Below are 26706 nucleotides of genomic sequence, written 5' to 3' on the forward strand. Positions count from 1 at the left end.
GTATGTAACCACCTCAAAGTTATTATTTTCGATCAATCTTACCAAGAGTTCATACTAAAATAACAATTTATCCTTCCCGATTGATCTATCCAAGAGTTCGTACTAAAATAACACCATTCATATATATCAATCAACCCTAATGTCACCTAGATACTCCAATGTCACCTCATGTATCTGTGGGATAATTATACGACATGCATCAAACAATTTCAGATTCTTAATATTCAATCCAACACAAATAACTTCAAGGAGCTCCCCAAGATTACTATCGAGGAACATAGTATGAAAATGTGCATTAACCCCTATGCATAGATTAACCCAATGTCACATCGGGAATCCACGAGTTGAGTGCCAAAACATATATCAAATGAATCGCTTGAATACCCCGATGTCACTACGGGTATCCACATGCAAGATATACATCATGTGCTCTCAAACCTCAACAATCAATCCATCATAATGAGATCTTAAAGTGAAAGAGTTAATTCATCGCAACAATAGCATGGGACAAACACCATATGATCCAACTATATTAACAAGGCCCATGATATATCAAGATCGTGACATCTCAAGTGTTGGAAATATGCCCTAGAGGCAATAATAAAATAGTTATTATTATATTTCTTGTTTCAATATAATCGTTTATTACCCATGCGTGAAATGTATTGAATGGAAACACAAATACATGTGTGGATACATAGACAAAACATTGTCCCTAGTAAGCCTCTAGTTGACTAGCTCGTTGATCAAAGATGGTTAAGTTTTCCTAGCCATAGACAACTGTTTTCACTTGATAACGAGATCACATCATTAGGAGAATGATGTGATGGACAAGACCCAAACTATGAACGTAGCATGTGATCATGTTATTTTATTGCTACTGTTTTCTGCATGTCAAATATACATTCCTATGACCATGAGATCATGTAACTCACTGACACCGAAGGAATGCCTTGTGTGTATCAAACGTCGCAATGTAAATGGGTGACTATAAAGGTGCTCTACAGGTATCTCCGAAGGTTTCCGTCGAGTTAGCATGGATCAAGACTAGGTTTGTCACTCTGTATGATGGATAGGTATCTCGGCATCCACTCGGTCATACAACATCACAAACAAGCCTTGCAAGCAATGTGACTAAGGAATTAGCCACATGATTTTATATTACAGAACGAGTAAAGAGACCTGTCGGTAACGAGATTGAAATAGGTATAGAGATACCGAGGATCGAATCTAGTGTAAGTACCATACCAAAGGACAAAGGGAATGTTATACGAGCTTAACTGAATCCTTGACATAGAGGTTCAACCGATAAAGATCTTCGTAGAATATGTAGGTTCCAATATGGACATCCAGGTTCTGCAATTGCATATTAACCGGAGATTATCTGTGTCATGTCTACATAGTTCTCGAACACGTAGAATATGTAGGATCCAATATGGACATCCAGGTTCCGCAATATGAACACTTAAGGTCCGGTGACCTTTTGGTATAGTTGAATTATGGATGTTGGCAACCGAATGTTGTTCGGAGTCCCGGATGAGATCCTGGACATCATGAGGGTTTCTGGAATGGTCCGGAGATGAAGATTAATATATAGGTTGTATCCATTTGTCTTCTGGAAGGTTTTCGGGCATTACGAGTAAAGTACTGGGACTAACGAATGTGTTCCGGAGTTCCACCGGGAGGGGCCACCCATCCAGGAGAGAACCAAAGAGGCCCAAGGGTGGTGCACCAGCCCCTAGTGGGCTGGTGGCGAGCCCAAGGAGGCCTATTCGGCCGAAATAGGAGAAGGAAAGGAGAGGTGGGCCAAACCAAATTGGGGATGGGACTCCTCCTTCCAAATCGTATTGGAGGAGGACTCCTCCTCCTCTCTTGCGCTGACCAAACCCTAGGGCCTTGTCCCTAGGGCGCCACCCCTCCCTCCCACCTATATATAGTGGAGGCAAGAGAGGCTTTTGGCACCTCAAGCCAAGGCGCAGCCCTCTCCCCCTCCACCACTTCGTGACACCCCGTAGCTAGTTCGGTATGGTACGACGAGGCCCTGCCTGCCGGAGTAGCTCCACCATCATCATCACCATGCCTTCGTGCTGCCGGAGAACTCAGCTACCTCTTCGTCTCTCTTGCTAGATCAAGAAGGCGGAGATCGTCATTGAGTTGCACGTGTGCTGAGCACGGAGGTGTCGTCCATTCAGCGCTAGATCGGGATGGAGTTCGTGGGATGGCTTGCGATTTGGATCGCAAAGACGTTCGACTACATAAACGTGTTTCTTAACGCTTCCCGCTTAGTGATATACAAGGGTATGTGGATCTGATCTCCCCTCTCGTAGATAATCATCACCATGTATAGGTCTTGCATGTTCGTAGGAAATTTTTTGTTTCCCACGCAACGTTCCCCGACAGTGGCATCATGAGCTAGATCTATGCGTAGATGATATCTCGAGTAGAACACAATGGAGTTTGTGGGTGTTGATGTTCAATTTTCTACCATCCTTAGTCTTTTCTTGATTCGGCCTTATTGTTGGATGAAGCGGACCGGACTAATATTACTCGTACGCTTACGAGAGACCGGTTTCATGGACTGAGATGCAACTTGTTGCATAAAGATGACTGGTGGGTGTTTGTTTCTCCAACTTTAGTTGAATCGGATTTGACCGATGCGGTCCTTGGAGAAGCTTAAATATCAACTTGCATATCACCGTTGTGGTTTTGCGTAAGTAAGATGCGGTCATACTAGATACCCATAGCAACCACGCAAAATATGCAACAACAAATTAGAGGATGTCTAACTTGTTTTTGTAGGGTATATTGTGATGTGATATGGCAAAATACATGATATGGTATATTTTATGTATGAGTTGATCATGTTGTAATGGTTAAATAACGACTTGCACGTCGATGCTACGGCAACCGGCACGAGCCATAGGCTTGTCTTTAATTATTTTGCGCTTGGTGATGCTTTTCTTTATCGCTAGTCATTAGATTTAGTAGTAAGAGCATAGTTAGCATGACAACCTTGATGGCAGCACAATGATGCAGATCGTGATGATAGAGATCATGGTGTGGTGCCGGTGATGATGGAGATCATTCTGGTGCTTCAGTGATCGAGATCGAGATCGAGCGGGGAACGAGCGCCAGGGGGAGGACGCGAGCGTCGTGGGCGCGATAGGTGGGGCGACGGTTGGTGGGGTGACGAGGGGAGGGCTCCCTCGTCCCTTTCTGGCGGCGGCAGGAGGGAGAGCGCGGGGAGTCGGGTCTCGTCGCTAGGGTTCGGCGCTTGTGGCCGGCTGGGCCATTTGGCCCAGTCGGCCAGGGGGGGCTCGGTTGCTTTTTTTTTAATTTCAATTTGTATTTTCTCTCCTGTTTTATATTTTTCTTTTGTACCAAACAATCTTGTTGCATATTAAACTTGTCACATAATTACTAGAGAATATATTAAGCTAGTACAAGAAAAGTTTGAGGCCCAATTGAATTGATTTGAATTTTGTTAGGTTTTAAATAGGCCACTTAGGTGTTGTTGCTTTAACTCAAAAATAGATAAGGGCAACTTTTATGCTTCAAATGACGTTGGTTCCTTATTGAAGATTACTTAGGGAATAGTTTCAACTCAATCACGATTTTATTTATTAGTTTTAATAAATAATTTATTTGACTTAAATTTTGATTTTAATTTTTGTTTTGGTTTTTTTGTCAAGGGGTGATTTTGCTTAGCTAATCTCAATGACATAACAGCATTAGCATGTGATTACAATAGTCTAACTATATTTATTACTGTAGCTTAATCCGGGGATGTCACAACTCTCCCCTACTAACAAGAATTCTCGTCCCGAGAATTAAGAGGTAGAAGGAAAAAAAAAGCCCGAGGTATTCATCACGAAGATGATCCTCGCGTTCCCAAGTGGCTTCATCTTCGGAATGATTTGACCACTGGACTTTAAGGAACTTGGTGACTTTGCGACGAGTTTTACGCTCATCTTGGTCGAAAATACGGATCGGATGCTCTTTATAATAGAGGTCTTATTGCAGCTCAAGCATAGCATGATCCACTGCTCGAACAGGAACCTTGAAGCAGCGACGGAGCTGAGAAACATGGAAGACATCGTGAACCTGAAAAAGGTTTGCCGGCAGTTCCAATTGATAAGCCACTCTTCCACACCTTTCAAGAATAGTGAAAGGACTAATATAGCGAGGAGCTAATTTGCCCTTGATTACAAAACGGTGTGCGCCTCTCATTGGTGTGACACGAAGATAAGCCTTTTCGCTAGGTTGATATACCATATCTTGATGATGACGGTCATACTGACTCTTCTAATGAGGCTGAGCAGCCTTTAGATTATCATTAATAATGTGGACTTGATATTTAGTAGGTTGGATAATATCCGGACCAAAGAGCGATTGGTCCATTGAACGGTGGATCTAGAATTCCATACGAAGCCAAGTGTAAGGGATACTTTGGAGTCAAAGATGTACAGGATAGCCAGGTTTCAATCCTGTGGAACTTTGGGTTATGGGTCCACCATGTGGGCCAAGAATAGGTAGAGGGTTGACATATTATACGGTCCTGGTAGTAAGACATGTCAGAGGGTAACCTGTCAGTAATGTTGGCAACAACGTCAGTACCAAGGGCGGGGAACGAATAGAACCATTTTCCTGCTCGTTGAAACGAGGCGGACCAATAGGCAAGGCTCTCGTCCACCGGCGGTTACCGGAATGTTATCCACAATAGTAACATGGTCTTACTGATAGAGTTGTACACCGAGAATTTTACCTAAGCAGGGAATTAACACTGCTTAGATAAGTTATGCCACAATAAAAAAAATCGAACAGACCAATGGGAAGGGAAAATGTGTTCACACACACAAGTATTAGAGTATACCATTCCCGAGGAAATCATAGAGTATGGTATACATGATAGGTCATCCAGTACCTAACCATTTTGATAAAGAGTCAAGAAGAACCATGATGATTACCCATACCATGCGGTCTGGATATTTGATCAGAAACAATTTAGCATTGCGCTTCCAATGTTCCTGTTGAAATTTGAAGTGCCACATCCGTGCTTCCGGGTAGTATCGACATGGTCATCAGATGAAGGTCAGACTTATGGGAATACAAAGAGGATTCAGGAGGAGCAACTTATGAAATAAGTCATATAGTTTCCGCATGAAAGGATGGCGACTCTTACATATGGGAGAATTTATAACAATAGGTCCTTCAGCCCGGTGTGCCAGACAAGACATCACCGTACCGGGTTACATAAGACCAAAGTTATAATTATTGGAAAATGTTCCAACCACCATATCTGCCCGAGGTTCAGATCTGATTGGTGTTAGGATACCTTAGACTGAAGGTGTCTGAGAAGAGAAGATCATGATGTGGGATTCTCAGGACATGAACTACGCAAGCAATCCTTGGACCAAGAATTGGATCGTAAGACACATGTACACCATGTCAAGACATTCGTGCCACGTGAAATTCTTATCTCAAAAGGCAACTGGGTTCTCATTTTGGGAACCATCATCGAGGATGACAAGGTCCCATGTGTAAGTCTGGATTAGCTCTTATGAAAGAACTTCTTTTCCTTGATCAAATCAGTCAGTAGCTTGGCGGGCTAAGAGAAATTATATGGAGTGAGGATAGTAAACCCTCAAAACATATAACACTTTGCACATGCGTGAATGATTTGGTATTTCACGAGAGGAAGCGAAACAAAACTTTCACATATTCACGGTGGAAAGAGTGCACGTGAACTTTGGTAAATACACTTCTACTATCCACATATTCTTCTTGAGCTAGGCACAAGTATAATGATTTCAAGAGCTTCATCATGGAACACACAGGAGTTGAGGGTGTGGCTGATGGGCTCAACAACAACCCCTCAAGATTTTGACAGGGGTGAAATCCCAAAATTATAACATCAAGGAGATAGCATTTGTCAAATCAAATGGTATAATGTCGTATGCTCGAGGGAACAACAACAATTACACATTGGTCGAAGGGTGTACTCGGAAATACGGGCGGAGTAGCCCAACCAATGTCAAAATTGATGAGTCAACACCCAACACACCAAGAATGAAACAATCAGTTGTTAACACCAAGGCAATAGGGTTGTCAGAGGTATTGGGATCACACATCAGAGTTCACTTGTTGGTATTCCAGTTTGAAACAACACGGCATCAAAAATGAATGGTGATGGCGAGAAGTATTGCTATATCAGTAATTCTTAAGACGCGTGCAAGTTTCACGACATTCTTGACATACCATATAGTAATACGCCAAGGTAGAAGATGACATAAGCTGAATTAGCAAGGAACTCAAAGGACAACACAAAACATGAACATGTTTGTGTAGGAGGGAAGGCAAGAAGGTTGTCGATGATAAAACATATCATCGAGGGGCAACGATGGTATTTGTCAACATACATTCGATTGATACCGTGCAAGAGCTCAGAATGCTGATGATGATCACAACACATTTGTCGATAAATTTCATGAAGATGTAACCGTTAGCGACGACATCAAGCAAGGGAAAGATGAAGCAAGAGGTTGTCGGAAACACAGATAAGACTGCTCGCTTAGAATTGAGATTGCCTTTCAAGACAACCAACATGATGCGGAAAGCTCGATGCAAGCTTAACGCACAGTTGGTATTGGGTTACAGGGATGAAGGGTATAGATAGCAAGGTCGAGCTACAACATGACGATGATGATGTAGCTTAACAGCTTGGAATGACAGGATCGAGTACAAATTCATAAACAAGGCAGAATACTAAAAATTGTTGAATCGCAATGTGTACTTGATTCAGTTATCGATGTACTCGCGTGTCCAACAACTCAAACATGAGGCAACTAAAATTAAGGAAAATATCATAGTTGATGAGGAGCTCACAAGAAGTTCCATGGCTCCACGATATCCTCGAACTACAAGGAATAATACTCGGAGGTAGATCAACTTTAAGGTTTGGACCGATGTATCGATCTGAAGAAGACAAGTACTTTAACTTGTCTGAGAATTGAAATTAAGGTAGGACAACATGGTCGGGACCACGATTACAAAGGACAAGATCACCGATACCAGATTAAACCACAGAATGAATTGATTATTTATACGAGAAGTTTCTATGATAGGATCAACGTCGTTTCCATGGGCATGAACACAAAGTTCAAGGTCGACTCCCACTTCATCAATGCATCACCTGCCATTTATTCCTCGCCTTTGATCAAGTTGTAGCTTGAAAGAACATTTGGCAAAACACCAGAAGAGCAAGACTTGTGAAAACTCTTCAGGTCATATTGATTAAGGAAGGCACATGTTCAACCCATCGGGGCATCTTAGGAACATATACCACAAACTTCAAGAGTAATTAGCACATGCTTGAAGGGCATGGATGACAAATCGTATGGTACAACTTATCAAAGGGAGAAGACACAATTTACCAATGGCATCATGTGTGAGGGGAAGCAATCACAAGAATTTTCTAAAGCAAAGGCTGTCGTCGGTTAACAACACAGAATGAGTATGGCAGTACACAAAATATCTGATGTCAGTATCGGTGCTCAATCCGAGGGGGTAAAACGCAAGGCATCGGATTATAGAACATCTGAAAAATATCAATACTTAACTACCAAAGGAATTAGGATTTCCAGATTGGTGTATCATAAACAGTTGCTCTGGTCAAATACCAGTAGGTTGAATGGACTTAGATGGACAGCCAACCAAAGTTGATTTGTCGAGAACCCGCTCCGTCTGGAAGGACGTCTAAGCCGGAAGATAATTCATGAGTATCATCAGATGATTGTGTGCATTCACCCAAAGGTAGAATCAATAGATCACAGGAAAATTCACCAAGGAATTTTAATGAATGCGGCTAGTCATATGGATTTAACAATAATGTAAGCAGGTGAGAAGGTCATGAACATTAGGCTACGGAGGATTTCTGAAGAACGAATAGTAAGTCGAAGAACTTTCGAAACCCATGACAACTGATGATGGATGAATCCCCGATAAGATAATTCGTTGCATCTCGTAAAGTAAGAGCAATTGGAGAAGAAGTATGAACGACATTTGTATGTAGTCATCCGTAGTGGCTGACGAAGGAAGGGAAAATTGCAGAAGCAATGAGCACAACAGCTCAAGAGAGCATCGAAGAGTAACTGCAGTTCTTCTGAGGGATAAAGCCATCGTGTGGAATACGGGGCTCTCCGGGAGGAAGTATTTACGAGAACCTAATGTTAGAGTTAGCAAAATCTTTGTCCCGACAGAGAAGAGAAAGTAGAGCCCAGAGTATAGGAAAGGAGTAAAAGATACTAATACCACCCAATTGAGATGTGGGCCCGTAAGCCACAACATCAGTGTTAGTAAAGTTTTTCAAACACTAGACTCAACTTCGGCCAAGGAGTTGGAAAGGGGGCTACCTACAGGCAGTTGGCTCTGATACCAACTTGTGACGCCCTCGATTTAATCGTACGCTAATCATACACGCAAATGCGTACGACCAAACCCAAGGACTCACGGGAAGATATCACAACACAACTCTAGACACAGATAAAATAACATCAGCTTCATATTCCAAGCCAGGGGCCTCGAGGGCTAGAATACGAAAGCTCGATAAACACATGAGTCAGCGGAAGCAACAAATATCTGAGTACAGACATAAAACATGGGGTGCCTTAGAGAAGGCTAGCACAAAAGATAGAACGATCGAACGAGGCGAGGCCTCCTGCCTGGGAACCTCCTAACTACTCCTGATCATCAGTGGCCTCCCTGTAGTAGTAGGCACCATCGGGGTAGCAGTTGTCGGTGGCGGGGACCTCCATCTCCAGGGCTCCATCATCTGGTCGCAGCAAACGGATCAAGGGGACAAGGGGGAGCAAAGCAGCGGTGAGTACTCATCCAAAGTACTCGCAAGTCTTACATGAGAACTATTCTAATTATGCATCAGTATCAAAGAAGGGGGGTGTATATGTGGACTAACTGCAGCAATGCGAGAATAGAGAGAGAATGCCTAGTCCTATCGAAGACTAGCATCTTCAGGGTCTTGCAGCAATAGACGAGAGTAGAACAGGGGTGAAACATAAATAGTCATATTGTTGCAGCAATATTAAAGTGAGGTCACGCCTAAAGATCCTCCCTCGACTCCCTGCGAGGGAGCAATCCCGAGGCAAACTAGTTCCAGTTAAGTAACAATTGTAGTTGTAAAAGATCGGGGCACAACTCCAAGTCGTCCTGTAACCGTGGACACGGCTATCCAAATAGTTAATTTTCATCCCTGCAGGGGTGCACCACATGTCCCGTCACGCTCGATAACACTCTAGCCGGACATACTTTTCTGGGTCTTGTCCGGCCTCGAAATATCGACACGTCGCAGCCCCACCTAAGACTAATCAGAGAGGCCAGCCCGCCGGTCTAACTCCTAAGCACAAAGGGTTCGTGGGCCCAGTTCCCCTTCACGCTCCTGCACGTGGCGTGGGCGGCCGACGTCAGTCCTAGCATCCCTTAATCACAAGCGCGATGCATCTCGGGACCAGTCGGGTGCGCGCCGCTACATTGCTGGCATCTGAAAAGCTTCGGCTGATACCGCGACGCCGAGTACCCATAATTCTTCCCGCGTAGCCGGTTAGTGCGAAAAGGTCTCGGACCAACCCAGATCAAATACCCAAGTCCATTAACATTTTAATTAGGCCAGCAACACAGTCTCACGGGAATCCACCCGTCTTACAACTAATCACCAATGATCCCAGTAACATGGTCGAGTAACTGTGTGGTTGTAACATCGGGGGGAATCCGAGGTATCACCCTCATTGGATTTCGAACGATGTACCCGCCAAGGTGGGCTTAGAGGAATCACCCTCGGGGGTCCCACACTCGCGGGGTGTCACGACAGAGGCGTCATCGGGAATGGTGAAAGAGGAATCACCCTCGATAACCACGACCGACTAGCTATACTACAGAGATATCATCAGGAGTACTTAGCGAGGTGTCACCCTCGGTACCCGATAGTATCTCTGTAGCGTCGTACAACGAAGGGGGTGAATGTGCGGTGTCGGGTCTGGCTCGTCGATCAAAGAACGAGATTTGAAAACAAGCGGGGCAACTGGACTACGGGGTTAGAGGGGATGACTGCTCCACCTATACTAAGCAGGTTTATTGTACAGGACTGAAAGTAGCAGTTCATCAAAAACAGGCTATGCATCAGATATAGGAGCTAACTACAATAGTAGCAAAATACTAATGCAAGCAGTAGGAAGAAAGACATAGGCGATATAGGAATGATTAAGGGGGGTTTGCTTGCCTTGCTGCTCTGCGGCAAAGGACTGATCGGCAGGGTCGTAGATGTACCCGGCAGCAGCGTCAGTCTCGAGGTCTACCGGTAAGAAGAGGGGGAAGAAACAATAAATAATAGCACCGATGCAACACAAAGCATGACATGGCAAGATGCAGGCTAGACATGAGCTAACGCAGCAACATCCGTCATAGACGGGTCGGAAGAATATCTGATGATATTTTCCGGGTCTCGGGCTACTACCGGTTATTCTGGAAACGATGAAAAAGTTCCATGTTTGCGATGCTAGGGACGCGTGACAGACAAATGGACCGTGTATCCGGGTTCGTCTCGTTTTGCTGATCAACTTTCATGTTGAAAATATTTCGATCTGACTTACGGATTATTTAATATTAATTTTTAAAGTTTTATTCAAATATTAGGAATTAAAAACAGATTTACATGATTTTAATAAAATCCTATTATGACATCATCGCGATGTCATGCTGACATCAACATTTGACTGGTCAACTGACCTGTGGGTCCCGAACGTCATAGGCACAAGTTTTATTTAAGATTAAATATTAATTAATCAGATTAATTTAGTGGGGGACCCACGTGTCATTCTCTCATTAGGTTAATTAATTATTCAAATTAACAGATTAACTTATATATTTATTTAACTAATTCATTAACTCATTAATTAGTTATTATATCTATTTATTTATTTATTTAATAAAAACATTATTTTTATTTTTATTTTAACTATCGCGTGGGGCCTCCCTGTCATAGACAGCGGGTGCGTTGGCCCCACCGGTAAGTGACCTTAGGCCAAAATACTCGATTTTTTCCATAGATATAAACATGCAAATATCGTATTCCTCCAATATCTATATACGCAATACATACATAAATACGGGTGTCAAATACATACATACATACATACATACGAAATACAACATTTGTTTTTATTTTCTTTTAACTCAACAACACTCCCATCTCTCTCTCTGTTAACACAAAGACAGAGAACTCTGTGCTAACTCAACATAGGAGAGCACGTTCTTCAAATCCTCCTACCGGTCACTACCGTCGACGGATCGGCGTCCCGTTTGCCGGAACGGAACCGGGACGGTGAGGGGAACGCGACGGTGGGAGGAGCCCGAGGAGGGGCTCACCAACGTTGACGGGACGGCCCGATGAAGCCGGAGTTCGCGGGAAGCGGAGGTGACGGCGAGGAGGAGGACGAGGCGGTGACGGTGACGGCGGTGTTCCGGTGGTGAAGGGGACGGTGACGGCGCGGTTCCGGCGACGAAGAGGTGTAGGGGAGGCCTGGTGGGGGAGGGGCTCGCCGGCGTGGTGAAGGGGCCGAGGGGGCCTGTCTCCCTGCCCAGTCCGACGGGGGGGAGGCCCCTGGCCAGGGTCGGCCGACCAGGGAGGACCCCGGGAGGGCCTCGACCGCCGGAGGGTGTTGGAGGTCCGGCCGACGGAGGGGTGGTGCCGGCGGTTGGAGGAGCAGGGAAGGGGCTCGCCGGCCGGGGGTGAGGGGTGGAGAGGAGGGCCGGTGGAGGGAGGTCGTGGGGGGCTCGGCGGCGGGAGGAGGCTCGCCGGCCAGGAAGGGAGTGGATCTGAGGGGGGGGGCGACGGGAGGAGAGGAGGGCTCGTGGGGGTGGGGGGCGGTTCTCGCGAGGGGAGGGAGACGAGGGGCGAGCGGGGAACGAGCGCCAGGGGGAGGACGCGAGCGTCGTGGGCGCGATAGGTGGGGCGACGGTTGGTGGGGTGACGAGGGGAGGGCTCCCTCGTCCCTTTCTGGCGGCGGCAGGAGGGAGAGCGAGGGGAGTCGGGTCTCGTCGCTAGGGTTCGGCGCTTGTGGCCGGCTGGGCCACTTTGGCCCAGTCGGCCACGGGGGGCTCGGTTGCTTTGTTTTTTTTTAATTTCAATTTGTATTATCTCTCCTGTTTTATATTTTTCTTTTGTACCAAACAATCTTGTTGCATATTAAACTTGTCACATAATTACTAGATAATATATTAAGCTAGTACAAGAAAAGTTTGAGGCCCAATTGAATTGATTTGAATATTGTTAGGTTTTAAATAGGCCACTTAGGTGTTGTTGGTTTAACTCAAAAATAGATAAGGGCAACTTTTATGCTTCAAATGACGTTGGTTCCTTATTGAAGATTACTTAGGGAATAGTTTGAACTCAATCACGATTTTATTTTTTAGTTTTAATAAATAATTTATTTGACTTAAATTTTGATTTTAATTTTTGTTTTGGTTTTTTTGTCAAGGGGTGATTTTGCTTAGCTAATCTCAATGACATAGCAGCATTAGCATGTGATTACAATAGTCTAACTATATTTATTACTGTAGCTTAATCCGGGGATGTCACAGTTAGCATGACAACCTTGATGGAAGCACAATGATGCAGATCGTGATGATAGAGATCATGGTGTGGCGCCGGTGACGATGGAGATCATTCCGGTGCTTCAGTGATCGAGATCAAGAAGCACAAGTTCATGGCCATATCATGTCACTTATGATTTGCATGTGATGTTAATAGTTTTGTGCACCTTATTGTGCTTAGGACGACAGTAGCATTGTAAGGTGATCCCTCACTACAATTTCAAGATAAAATTGTGTTATCCCCGAGTGTGCACTGTTGCGAGAGTTCGTCGTTTCGAGACACTACGTGATGATCGGGTGTGATAGACTCTACGTTCACATACAACGGGTGCAAAACAGTTGCGCACGCGGAACACTCGGGGTAAACTTGACGAGCCTATCATGGAGAGACATGGCCTCGGAACACAAGAGACCGAAAGGTTGAACATGAATCATATAGTGGATATGATTAACATGGAGATGTTCACCATTGAAGCTAACTCAACTCACGTGATGATCGGACTTGAGTTAGTGAATTTGGATCATGTGACACTCGAATGACTGGAGGGATGTTAATTTGAGTGGGAGTTTATTAGTAATATGATTAACTAAACTCAATTATCTTGAACATAGTCTAAGTAATTTTTACAAAATTTTATGTTGTAGATCAATGGCTCGCACACTAGCTACCCTGAATTTTAATGTGTTCCTAGAGAAAGCTAAGCTGAAAGATGATGGAAGCAACTTTGTTGACTGGGCCCATAATCTGAGGCTTATCTTCATGGGTGCCCAAAATAAATATGTCCTTGATGCGCCGCTAGGTGATGAACCACCCCAACCGGCGTTGCCGGATGTTATGAACGTCTGGAAAACGTGCAAGGATGACTACTCATTACTTCAATGTGCAGTTTTGTATGGCTTAGAACCGGGACTTCAAAGATGTTTTGAACGTCATGGACCATATGAGATGTTCTAGGAGTTGAAGTTTATATTTGAGGCCGGTCAAAAAAAAGTTTATATTTGAGAAGAATGCCCAGATCGAGAGGTATGATACCTCCGATAAGTTCTATGCTTGCAAAATGGAGGATAACGGGTGTGTCAGTGAACATGTACTCAGAATGTGTGGGTACTCTAAATGTCTAGTTGAGCCGGGGATTGCTCTCCCGCAAGAGGCTATCACTGACAGAGTTCTTGAGCCATTGTCGCGTAGCTATAAGAGCTTTGTGTTGAACTATAACATGCAAGGGATGAACAAGTCACTCGCCGAGCTATTTGCGATGCTGAAAGTTGCTGAGTGAGAAATCCAGAAGGAACATCATGTGTTGATGGTCAATAAGACCACCAGTTTCAGGAAAACGGCAAGGGCAAGAAGGGTAAATCCAAGGAGAGTGGCAAAATTGTTGCCCCTTCAATGAAAAAACCTAAGTCTGGACCCAAGCCGGAGACTGAGTGTTATCATTGCAAGGGGACTTGTCACTGGAAGTGGAACGGCCCCAAGTATCTAGCCGATAAGAAGGCGGATAACGCCAAACAAGGTATATTTGATATACATGTTATTGATGTGTACCTCACCAGCTCTCGTAATAGTGCATGGTATTTGATACCGGTTCTGTTGCTCACATTTGCAACTCAAAACAGGAACTGCGGAATAAACGAAAGTTGGCGAAGGACGAAGTGACGATGCATGTGGGAAATGGTTCCATGGTTGATGTGATCGTCGTCGTCACGCTGCACTTCAATTACCATTGGATTAGTAATGAACCTAAATAAGTGTTATTTAGTGCATGCTTAAGCATGAACGTTATATCTGGATCTTGTTTATTGCGAGAGGGTTACTCATTTAAGTCAGAGAATAATGGTTGTTCTATTTATATGAGTAATATATTTTATGGTCATGCACCCAATGTGAGGGGTTTGTTCATGTTGAATCTCAATAGTGATGATACTAATATCCATAACATTGAGACCAAAATATGTAGGGTTGATAATGATAGCGCCACTTTCTTGTCGAACTTCCGCTTAGGTCATATTGGTATAAAATACATGAAGAAACTACATGTTGATGGACTTTTCGGGTCACTTATTTTCAATCACTTGACACATGTGAACCATGCCTCATGGGCAAAATGACTAAGACTCCGTTCTCTGGAACAATGGAGCGTCCAAGTGATTTGTTGGAGATCATACATACTGATGTGTGCGGACCAATGAGCATAGAGGCACGCGGTGGATATCGTTATTTTCTCACCTTCACTGATGATTTGAGTAGATATGGTTATATTTACTTGATGAAGCACAAGTCTGAAACGTGTGAAAAGTTCAAGCAATTTCAGAGTGAAGTTGAAAATCATCATAACAAGAAGATCAAATTCCTATGTTCTGGTCGAGGAGGTGATTATCTGAGTTATGAGTTTGGTGCTCACTTAAGACAATGTGGAATTGTTTCACAGTTGAATCGTACTTTATTAGATATGGTGCGTTCTATGATGACTCTTATTGATTTGCCGTTATCATTTTGGGGCTATGCATTAGAGACAACTAAATTCACTTTAAATAGGGCACCATCAAAATCCATTGAGACAACACCATATGAACTGTGGTATGGCAAGAAGCCAAAGTTGTCGTTTCTTAAAGTTTGGGGATGTGATGCTTATGTAAAAAAGCTTTAGCCTGAAAAGCTGGAACCCAAATCCTATGTTCAAATCCGAAGGCAAAGTGTTTCTCGCTAAAAACGGAGCATTTCTTGAGAAAGAGTTTCTCTCGAAAGAATTGAGTGGGAGGAAGATAGAACTTGATGAGGTTGTTGAAACTTTGCTTCAACCACATGGTGGCGCACGACAGAAAGAAGTTTATTTCAAAGCTACACCAGTTGAAGAGGAAGCTAATGATGATGATCATGAAACTTCAGATCAAGTTGCTACCGAACCTCGTAGGTTGACAAGGGCACTTACTGCTCCTGAGTGGTACGGGAACCCTATCTTATCAATCATGTTGTTAGACAACAATGAACCTACAAGTTATGGAGAAGAAATGGTGGGCCCAGATTCCAACAAATGGTTAGAGGCCATGAAATCTGAGATAGGATCTATTTATGAAAACTAAGTATGGACTTTGCAAGTATTACCTGAAGGGCGAAGGGTTATTCGGAACAAATGCATTTTTAAGAAGAAGACGAACGTGGAGGGTAATGTGGCCGTCTGTAAAGCTCGACTTGTCGCAAAGGGTTTTTCACAAGTTCAAGGAGTTGATTACGATGAGAATTTCTCACCCGTAGTGATGCTTAAGTCCGTTAGAATCATGTTGGCGGATGGATGTCAAAACAGCGTTCCTTTATGGGTTTCTTAAGGAAGAGTTGTATATGATGCAACCGGGAGGTTTTGTAAAATCCAGAAAATGCTGACAAAGTATGCGAACTCCAGCGATCCGTTTATGGACTGGTGCAAGCATCTCGGAGTTGGAATCAGTGCTTTGATGAGGTTATCAAGGCGTTTGGGTTTATACAAGTTTTTGGAGAATCTTGTATTTACAAGAAAGTGAGTGGGAGCTCTATAGCGTTTCTAAAATTATATGTGGATGACATATTGCTGATTGGAAACAATATAGAACTTTTGGGAAGTGTAAAGGATTACTTGAATAAAAGTTTTTCAATGAAGGACCTGGCAGAAGTTGTTTACATATTAGGCATCAAGATCTATAGGGATAGATCAAGGCGCCTGATAGGACTTTCACAAAGAACATACCTTGATAAGATTTTGAAAATTTTCAAAATGGAACAATCCAAGAAAGGGTTCTTGCCTATGTTACAAGGTATAAAGTTGAGTAAGATTCAATGCCCAGTGACTGCAAAAGATAGAGAAAAGATGAGTGCCATCCCCTATGCTTCAGCCATAGGGTCTATCATGTATGGAAAGTTGTGCACAAGACCTGATATCAACCTTGCCATAAGTATGGCGGGAAGGTTTCAAAGTAATCCAGGAACGGAGCACTGGAGAGCGGTCAAGAATATTCTTAAGTACCTAAAAAGGACTAAGGAAATGTTTCTCATTTATGGAGGTGACGAAGAGCTCGTCGTAAAGGGTTCCGTCGATGCAAGCTTCAACACTGATCTGGATGACTCTAAGTCACAAATCGGATACATATTTATTCTCAATGGGGGTCTGGTAAGCTAGTACAGTTCCAAGCAGAGTGTCGTAGCCAATTCTACATGCGAAGCAGAGTACATAGCTGTCTCGGAGGCGGCTAAAGAGGGTGTGTGGATGAAGCAGTTCATGACAGATCTTAGAGTTGTGCCAAGTGCACTTCATCCAATAAATTTGTTCTATGACAACACAGTTCCCATTACTCTAGCCAAGGAACCAAGGTTTAACAAGAGGACCAGACACATAAAACAAAGCTTCAATGCCATCCGAGATTACATGGAGGAGGAGGACATAAATATTTGCAAAGTGCACATGGATCTGAATGTTGCACACCCGTTGACTAAGCCTCTTCCACGAGCAAAACATGATCAACACCAGAACTATATGGGTATTAGATTTGTTACATTGTAAATCCCATAGTGATGTGAAGCTAGATTATTGACTCTAGTGCAAGTGGGAGAGTGTTGCAAATATGCCCTAGAGGCAATAATAAAATAGTTATTATTATATTTCCTATTTCAAGATAATCATTTATTATCCATGCTAGAATAGTACTGAATGGAAACACAAATACATGTGTGGATACATAGACAAAAAAATGTCCCTGCTAAGCCTCTAGTTGACTAGCTCATTGATCAAAGATGGTTAAGGTTTCCTAGCCATAGACAAGTGTTGTCACTTGATAATGCGATCACATCATTAGGAGAATGATGTGATGGACAAGACCCAAACTATGAACGTAGCATGAGACCGTGTTATTTTATTGCTACTGTTTTCTGCATGTCAAGTATACATTCCTATGACCATGAGATCATGTAACTCATGGACACCAGAGGAATGCCTTGTGTGTATCAAACGTCGCAACATAACTGGGTGACTATAAGGTGCTCTATATGTATCTCTGAAGGTGTCCGTTGAGTTAGCATGGATCAAGACTGGGATTTGTCGCTCCGTATGACGGAGAGGTATCTCAGGGCCCACTCGGTAATATAACATCACAAACAAGCCTTGCAAGCAATGTGACTAAGGAGTTAGCCACATGATTTTATATTACAGAACGAGTAAAGAGACCTGTCGGTAACGAGATTGAAATAGGTATAGAGATACCGACGATCGAATCTCGGGTAAGTAACATACCGAAGGCCAACGGGAATGTTATACAGGATTAACTGAATCCTTGACAGGGAGGTTCAACTCATAAAGATCTTCGTAGAATATGTAGGATCCAATATGGACATCCAGGTTCCGCTATTGGATATTGACCGGACAGTGTGTTTGTCATTTCTACATAGCTCTCGAACCCGCATGGTCTGCATACTTAAGGTTCGGTGATGTTTCGGTATAGTGGAATTATTGATATTAGTAACCGAATGTTGTTTGGAGTCCTACATGAGATCCCGAATGCCACGAGGGTTTTAGGAATGCTACGGAGACGAAGATTTATATATAGGTAGTATCCATTTGGTTTCTGGAAGGTTTTCAGGCATTACTCGTAAAGTACCGGGAGTGACGAATGGGTTCCAGAGTTCAACCGGCAGGGGCCATCCACTCGGGAGGGAACCAAAGATGCCCAAGGGTGGCACACCAGCCCCAAGTGGGCTGGTGGATAGCCCAAGGAGGCCTATTCGGCCGAAATAGGAGAAGGAAAGGAGAGGTGGGCCAAACCAAATTTCGGAAGGGACTCCTCCGTCCAAATTGTATTGGAGGAGGACTCCTACTCTCTTGCGCCAGCCAAACCCTTGGGACTTGTCCTTAGGGCGCCACCCCTCCCTCCCACCTATATGTAGTGGAGGTGAGAGAGGCTTTTGGCACCTCAAGCCAAGGCGCAGCCCTCTCTCTCTCTCCATCACTTCGTGACACCCCATAGCTAGTTCAGTACAGTACGGCCAAGCCCTGCCGGAGTAGCTCCACCATCATCGCCGCCACGCGGTCGTGCTGCCATAGAATTTAGCTACCTCTTCGTCTCTCTTGCTCGATCAATAAGGAATAGATCATCATCAAATTGCACGTGTGCTGAACGTGGAGATGCCGTCCGTTAGGCGCTAGATCGGGACAGAGTTCGTGTGACGGCTTGCGATTTGGATGGCGAAGACCTTTGACTACATCAACCGCGTTTCTTAACGATTCCCGCTTTGCAATCTACAAGGGTATGTGGATCTCATCTCTCCTCTCGTAGATTATCATCACCATGGATTGTTCTTGCGTGTGCGTAGGAATTTTTTTCTTTCCCATGCAACATTCCCCAACATCAATAACACGAGATAGAGAGAGATTAAACACATATATACTGGTACAAACCCTCAGCCCCGAGGGTGAAATCATCCCTCATTGTCATGGCCTCCACTAGGATGATGAATATGGCCACCAAAGATGATCTCCCCTTCCGGTAGGGTGCCGGAACGGGTTCCCGATTGGTTTTTCGTGGCTACAAATGCTTGGAGCGGTTGAACTTCTCATCTAGGGTTTTGTATGGAGGTTTCTTTATTTATAGGATTTTTTTCCTTGGAATCAATCCAAGATGGGCCACGAGGTTCCCACTATGTACTAGACTACGCGAGGGGGCAGACACGCCCTGGTGCCTACTGGCAGTCTGGGCCTCCTCTCTGGTGGTTCTTAGCTCATTTGGATGTCTTCTGGGCAGAAAAAAATCTCCAAAAACTTTCATGAAATTTGGACTACATTTAATATTGATTTCCTATGAAGTAAAAAACAAGCAAAAAACAGTAACTGGCACTGGGCACTATGTCAATAGGTTAGCCCCAAAAAATGATATGAAGTTGCAATAAAATGGTTGCAAAACATACAAGAATGATAATATAACAGCACAAAACAATCAAAAATTATAGATATGTTGGAGACGTATCAGCATGCCCAAGCTTAATTCCTGCTCGTCATCGACTAGGTAAATGATAAAACAAAAATTTGGTAGTCGGATGTTGCCTAAGATGTTCATCATATTCTTTTCTTTATAGCATGGACATATGGACTTTTAGATGATTCAAAGCAATGGTCTATAATTTGACATGAAAATTTCAATACTCAAGCATATCAACAAGCAACCAAGTCTTTGAAAATATCAATGCTAAAGAACATTATCCCTAGCCCATCATGTTCCATCATTGATCCATTCATGAAACACGACCAAATATTAGCTACATCCAATGCTCAAGTATGATAATAGTGTTCCTTAGTTGGTTCTTTATAAGAGAAGATCGTGACTCAAATTCGAAATAAAAATAGCATAAAGTAAATATGTTGGCCCTTCGTAGAGGAAAGAAGGGATTTGTAGAGGTGCAAGAGCTCAAAGTGATAAATTTAGAAATAAAATGCTTTGGGTGGTATGCTTTTCCTGTCAACGAAAACGACTAAGAGTTTCCAATATGTCCCATGCTAAACAAATCATAGGTTATTCCCAAACTGAAAATAAAGTTTATTCCTTTTTCCACCATTATCTCACCTTCCATGGCTAGCCACATCCACGAGTACCGTCCAAACAAACACTTTCCAAGGAATTTGTTATTTGACAACATAAAATAATTTTTCTTTGCATTTTGGGACTAGGCATCCCTATTACCGCCATACTCTCATGCAATGACAAGTAAATAAACACTCATCTTGAGAATAACCGATTTAACATGGAACATACCAGCCACCCCTCGCCGCTTCATGAGCGATACGGGCACACAAAATAGAAGTTTATTTTGAACATTAGAGTTGGCACATACAAATTTAATTGGAACGACACTAGAATGCCCCATATAGGTAGGTATGGTGGACTCATTTGGCACAACTTTGGGTTTAGGATTTGGATGCACAAGTAGCATTCTCGCTTAGTACAAGTGAAGGCTAGCAAATAGATTGAGAAGCGCCCAACTAAGGAACGAAAAGCATCATAAGCAAACATACTAACTCCGAATAATGCAAAACAAGTAGGATATAATTTCATAGAATAATTATTAGCTTCATGTTGACGCATAGGCAATCACAAACCTTAACACCAATATTCTTACTAAAGCATAATTACTTATCAACATAACTCACATATAACTGTCTTTTTATTGCAAAACTATTACAAAGAATCAGGTTTAACATCCAATGTTCTTCATGCAAGTTTTTATTATATCTCCCATGGATATCTATCACTTTGGTACCATTTCATTTAAAGAAAATTGCCATTGCTAATAACAATCTCTCAAACAAATATAAGTCAAGAATGAGAGCACAAGTTTCTTTAAAATTTTCAACTCTCAAAATAATATAATTGAAGCAAGAGAGGATTTCTTAAAAGTTTCTACTAACTCTCAAAATAATCTAAGTGAAGCATGAGAGCATATTTCTTCAAAATAACAGCACCACCGTGCTAAAAAATATATAAGTGAAGTACTAGAGAAATTCAATCAAAATACTCTCAAAAGATATAAGTGAAGATCAATGAGTAGTCAAAAAATTAAGTAGCTATGTGATGACTCTATCTCAATGAAGATTTTCAGATCTGATATTTTATTTCAAACAGTAAATAAAACAAAAGACACTCCAATAATAGCACATAGCATGTGGACACATAAAATTTTAGAATCAACATAGGCTAACCGATAGTTTGTTTGATGAAGAGGGGTGGGATGTGTACCATCCCCAAGCTTAGATACTTGAGACTTCTCGAAATAATTACTTGGGGTGCCTTCGGCATCCCCAAGCTTGAGCTCTTTTATCTCGTTCAATCCTCTCATATCCCAGTTTCACCTCCGTCTCAAAAACTTCATCCACACAAAACTCAAAAAGAACTCGTGAGATAGGTTTGTACACATAAGAATAAAATCAACACTTCATGTACTACCAAGACAAGTTGCATAAAAATTTCCAAACATTATGTGATGTATAATATCATTTCACAATTTATATCTACCAATATAATCTATGGAAACTATAGGATAAGTAGATAACAAAACAATGATAGCAATCTATCTAAACAGGACACTCTATAGAAATCTATTTAAAACATGTACTTTTGTATCTCCAAAAATTATGAAAATTTAGTACATGATAAATAATTTGTATGAAAGTACCGTGTAAAATTTGCAGGGACTTTCTATGTTTCACTAAAATATGATAATTTAAATAATACAACAAAAGTTTATGTTATTGTACAACACACGTGACACCTGCAATTCAAGCATTCTAAAGGCAATTCTTGGAACTTTTTATTAAAAAAATATTATAACTAACATCTGACATATAACAACAAAATAAAATGATGCTTCAAAAAACACATATCATGTGTTGAATAGCTCCAAGTAAGATATATCGATAATGTTGGATATGAAAGAGCGGATGCCTTCCGGGGCATCCCCAAGCTTAGACGCTTGAGTCTTCCGTGGATATTACCTTGGGGTGCCTTGGGCATCCCCAAGATTAGGTTCTTGCTACTCGTTATTCTCCTCATATTGGTATATCACCCAAAACTTGAAAACTTCAATCACACAAAACTTAACGGAACTTCGTGAGATGGGTTAGTATGATAAATATAGATCATTCACTTAGGTACTCATAGGGATATGTACCTAGGGTAGGGTCTTAGGCCTGACCTACTTGCCCTACCCAAGGACATTGCATTCAAGGACTTCGAGATTACAAAGAAGATTCCGACTGAAATCACCATGACGCATGAGTCACTTGAGAGAACATCCACTTAGAGGTTTCCCCCTCCATTCGGTAGTTGCCTTTCACTCGGAAGAACCAAAGATCAGTCGACCACAAGAGATCAGAAGCCACTGTAGGGAGGCCAACAGACACGCATTTGACTGGTCGTCATCAGTAGTATTTATTACATACATTATCACTAATGTTTACCTTTATTACAATTATCAAACCCTTGGTTGCCGGAGATTGGTGAGGGGAAGTGTACTCTATATAAGCCACCCTCCCCTCTCGCACCCCTTGTAACTCACACATTCCACACGACAAAAGCTCCTGAGCACTGAGACGTAGGGCTATTATCTCCACGAGAGGGGCCTGAACTCATACATTCGTGTGTACAATCTCGTTGTAGCTAGGACTCTGCCCTCTTCTTACGTACCCCTAACTTCTACTATCAGGCTTGTTCCCACGACAGTTGGCACCCACCGTGGGGCAGGCTTCTAAGGGACTTCCGGCGAGTTTGCAATTTTGTTCTTTGTCATGTCTTCGTGCAGCGGTTTGTCGCTGGGTCACGGGATCCGTTTTGGTGCGCTCACCTTCGTCTCCTGATACGTCTGCAACATATCTATAATTTTTGATTGTTCCATGCTATTATATTATCAACTTGGGAAGTCTTACATGCATTTATATGCCTTTTTATATCATTTTTGGGACTAACCTATTAACTCAGTGCCTAGTGCCAGTTTCTGTTTTTTCCGTGTTTTTGACCTTTTTCAGAAAAGAATATTAAACGGAGTCCAAACAGAATAAATCCTACGGGGTGATTTTTTCCATAACAGAAGATACCCAGAAGCCTTGAGAACCAAGGCAGGAGGTCTCATGGGAGGTCACGAGCCCCCTAGGCGCGCCATAGGGGGGGGGGGCTAGCAGGCTCGTGGGCCCCCCTTGCCTCCTCTGCCCTACCTCTTTCGCCTATAAATTCCCAAAAATCCCGAAAACTCCAGAGAGAGCCATGAAAATACTTTTCTACCGTCGCAAGATTCTGTCTCCGCAAGATCCCATCTGGGGACCGTTCTGGTGCCCTGTCGGAGGGGATTTGGACATGGAGGGCTTCTTCATCAACACCATTGCCTCTCCGATGATGCGTGAGTAGTTCACCACAGACCATCGGGTCCATAGCTAGTAGCTAGATGGCTTCTTCTCTCTCTTGGATCTTCAATACAAAGTTATCCATGATCTTCATGGAGATCTATCCGATGTAACTTTCTTTTGCGGTGTGTTTGTTGAGATCCGATGAATTGTGGATTTATGATCAGATTATCTACGAATATTATTTGAGTCTCCTTTGATTTCTTATATGCATGATTTCGTATCCTTGTAATTCTCTTCGAGTTATGGGTTTCGTTTGGCCAACTTGATCTATTACTCTTGCAATGGGAGAAGTGCTTGGTTTTGGGTTCATACCGTGCGGTGTCCTCACCTAGTGACAGAAGGGGTAGCAAGGCACGCATCATGTTGTTGCCATCAAGGGTAAAAAGATGGGGTTTATATCATATTGCATGAATTTATCCCTCTACATCATGTCATCTTGCTTAAGGCGTTACTCCATTTGTTATGAACTTAATACACTAGATGCATGCTGGATAACGGTCGATGTGTGGAGTAATAGTAGTAGATACAGAAAGTATCGGTCTACTTGTCTCGGACGTGATGCCTATATATATGATCATTGCCTTAGATATCGTCATGACTTTGCGTGATTCTATCAATTGCTCGACAGTAATTCGTTCACCCACCATAATACTTGCTATCATGAGAGAAGCCTCTAGTGAACACTATGGCCCCCAGGTCTATTTTACACATCATATATTCAGATCTACATACAAAAAGACCAAAAATACCTTGCTGCACTTTTACTTTTATTTACCTTTCATCACTATCAGATCTCACCTTGCAAGTAATCGTGAAGGGATTGACAACCCCTTTATCGCGTTGGGTGCAAGTTTGTTTGTTTTTGCGCAGGTTCATTGGTGCCTCATGTTGATACTCCTACTAGATTGATACCTTGGTTCTCAAACTGAGGGAAATACTTATCTCTACTTTGCTGCATCACCCTTTCCTCTTCAAGGGAAAAACCTACGCAAGCTCAAGAAGTAGCATCGCCGACGACTCGGCATGGCTTCAGGAAGCGCCTGTTGACGTTGAGGCACTCCTGATCCGTGGGGCGACGCACTTCCGTGCAAGCTCCTACATCGCTCTTCTTCGGCAGCCGACGACTCTGGCGTCGTTTTGTCTCCCCATTGTTCGTCACCGCAAGCGATCAGGTCGCTCGCGACTCCAGCATTGGGTGAGACATGCGACGGCTCCCCAAGCGTCTTCTCCGGAGATTGCGGCTATCAAGCCCGCCGAGTCACTTCATGGCGTGTTCGACTCGGCATCAGATCACTTTGATGTTCTTTTCGAATGCGAGAGCTGTGATCCAGCGGCTGAGGTTTTTATGGCGGGTTTACAGCAAAGCCCTCCTGGTTTCGGCCATGGCGCGCGCGGGGTTTGAGAAGCATCGAATGCGCAGCAGCACCAAGATGAAGAAATTCTCAATGAGCGCACCCGCGAGCGTCTACCAGTTTCGAGTCGACGTCAGCGACAGTTATTTCCGGTGGATCTCAGAATAACGTCGAGGTATTCCGTACTCCAGTTCTGAATGTTGTAGCTGCTACTAGGATTGCAGATTCCATTCAACCGTCAGGTTTAGAGGCTGGTAGAGGTTTGGAGCAGATCCGAGCATTGCATCAGGTAGCGCAACAATAGAATTCGGCTGTTTCTCAGTCACACAACATATTACACAGTGATTCACCCAAGGCAGACACAGTTCAGTCGGCTCATAGCCCGGGGTCACCTCTGCATCACACGGGCAGAGGTTACCATGAAGACCAGTAAAGAGATCAGGGCGAGATTAGTTTGCTCCTCGTTATCACTGCGACGACCGCTGTCGAGCGCTTACTCCCCCGCGGAGCGGTTCATAAATGCCCCAACACTATGATGATAGGCGTCCGTTCGGCAATGAGCGGAATCCTGGGTTCGATGCGAGGAATGTCTTCTTATAGAGGCGGATTGACAGGGGCAGGGCTCACGGGGATGGTTATGATAGGGATCATCCGAGTGGAAGTGGAATCGTTGTCTCTGGGCACGAGTATTTCAGCAGAGCCATTCGATCCGCTGAGATTCCCCTCAACTTCAGGTTGGCGGCTAGAATAAGCAAGTTCACTGGTGAGTCAAAGCGAGAAACATGGATTGACGATTACTGAGTGGCGGTGCAGATCGGTGGAGGAAATGACAATGTGGCCATGAAGCACTTGTCCTTGATGTTGGATGGTTTGGCCCGAGCGTGGCTTAATCAGTTGGCTCCTTCTAGCATCTACTGTTGGGAGGACCTTGCCCGAGTGTTCATCAGAACTTTCGAGGGCACGTGCAAACATCCTACTAGTTTGTCTGAGCTGCAGCACTATGTGCAAAAATCGAATGAAACTTTCGGAGATTACATTTAGCATTGGACCACCCTCCATCACACGGTGGAAAATGTTTTTGAGCACCAAGCCGTCTGCGCCTTCAAGGCTAGTGTTAGGTATAGATAGATTTATCTGAAGTTTGGCCGGACGGGAGATATGTCCCTAAGAAAGATGATGGAGATTGCCACTGAGTATGCCAATGGTGAAGAGGAGGACCAACTCTGCACTGGCAAGGGAAAAGCAATTGACAATGATGATGGCGGCAACAATTCCAGTCGGAAGCAAAAGCGCAAAACCGATGGTTCTCCTCAGGCAGAGGTAGTCGCTCTGGCGGCACAAGGAAAGAATAAGGGGAAATCCAAAGGGAAATTTACCCCCAAGAAATCAAAGAGTCAGTCACGGACATCCTAGATATGCCGTGTGCAATCCACACGAAGAAGGATGAGGAAGGCAATTTGATATTGCCCAAGCACACCACTCGATAGTGCAAATTAGTGATCCAACAGTTCAATGATAAACAGTCGAGTGGGAAAACTTCTGAAAATGAAGATGATGATGATAAACAGGATTTTCCTAAAGTCAATGCCACTCTGATGATTTTTGTCGATGTACAAAGCAATAGTCGACTGAAAGTTATTAACAGGGAGGCCAACATGACTGTTCCTGTGACCTCTACATACCGTAAGTGGTCTTACACTCCTATGACCTTTGACGAGTCGAATCACCCTGCTCATGTCGCTACCCCCGGTCGACAAGCTTTGGTGGTGGATCCTGTTGTGGGAGGCAGT

This window comes from Hordeum vulgare, chromosome 7H (genome assembly GCF_904849725.1).
Source record: "Hordeum vulgare subsp. vulgare chromosome 7H, MorexV3_pseudomolecules_assembly, whole genome shotgun sequence".
NCBI classification, from domain to species: Eukaryota; Viridiplantae; Streptophyta; class Magnoliopsida; order Poales; family Poaceae; genus Hordeum; species Hordeum vulgare.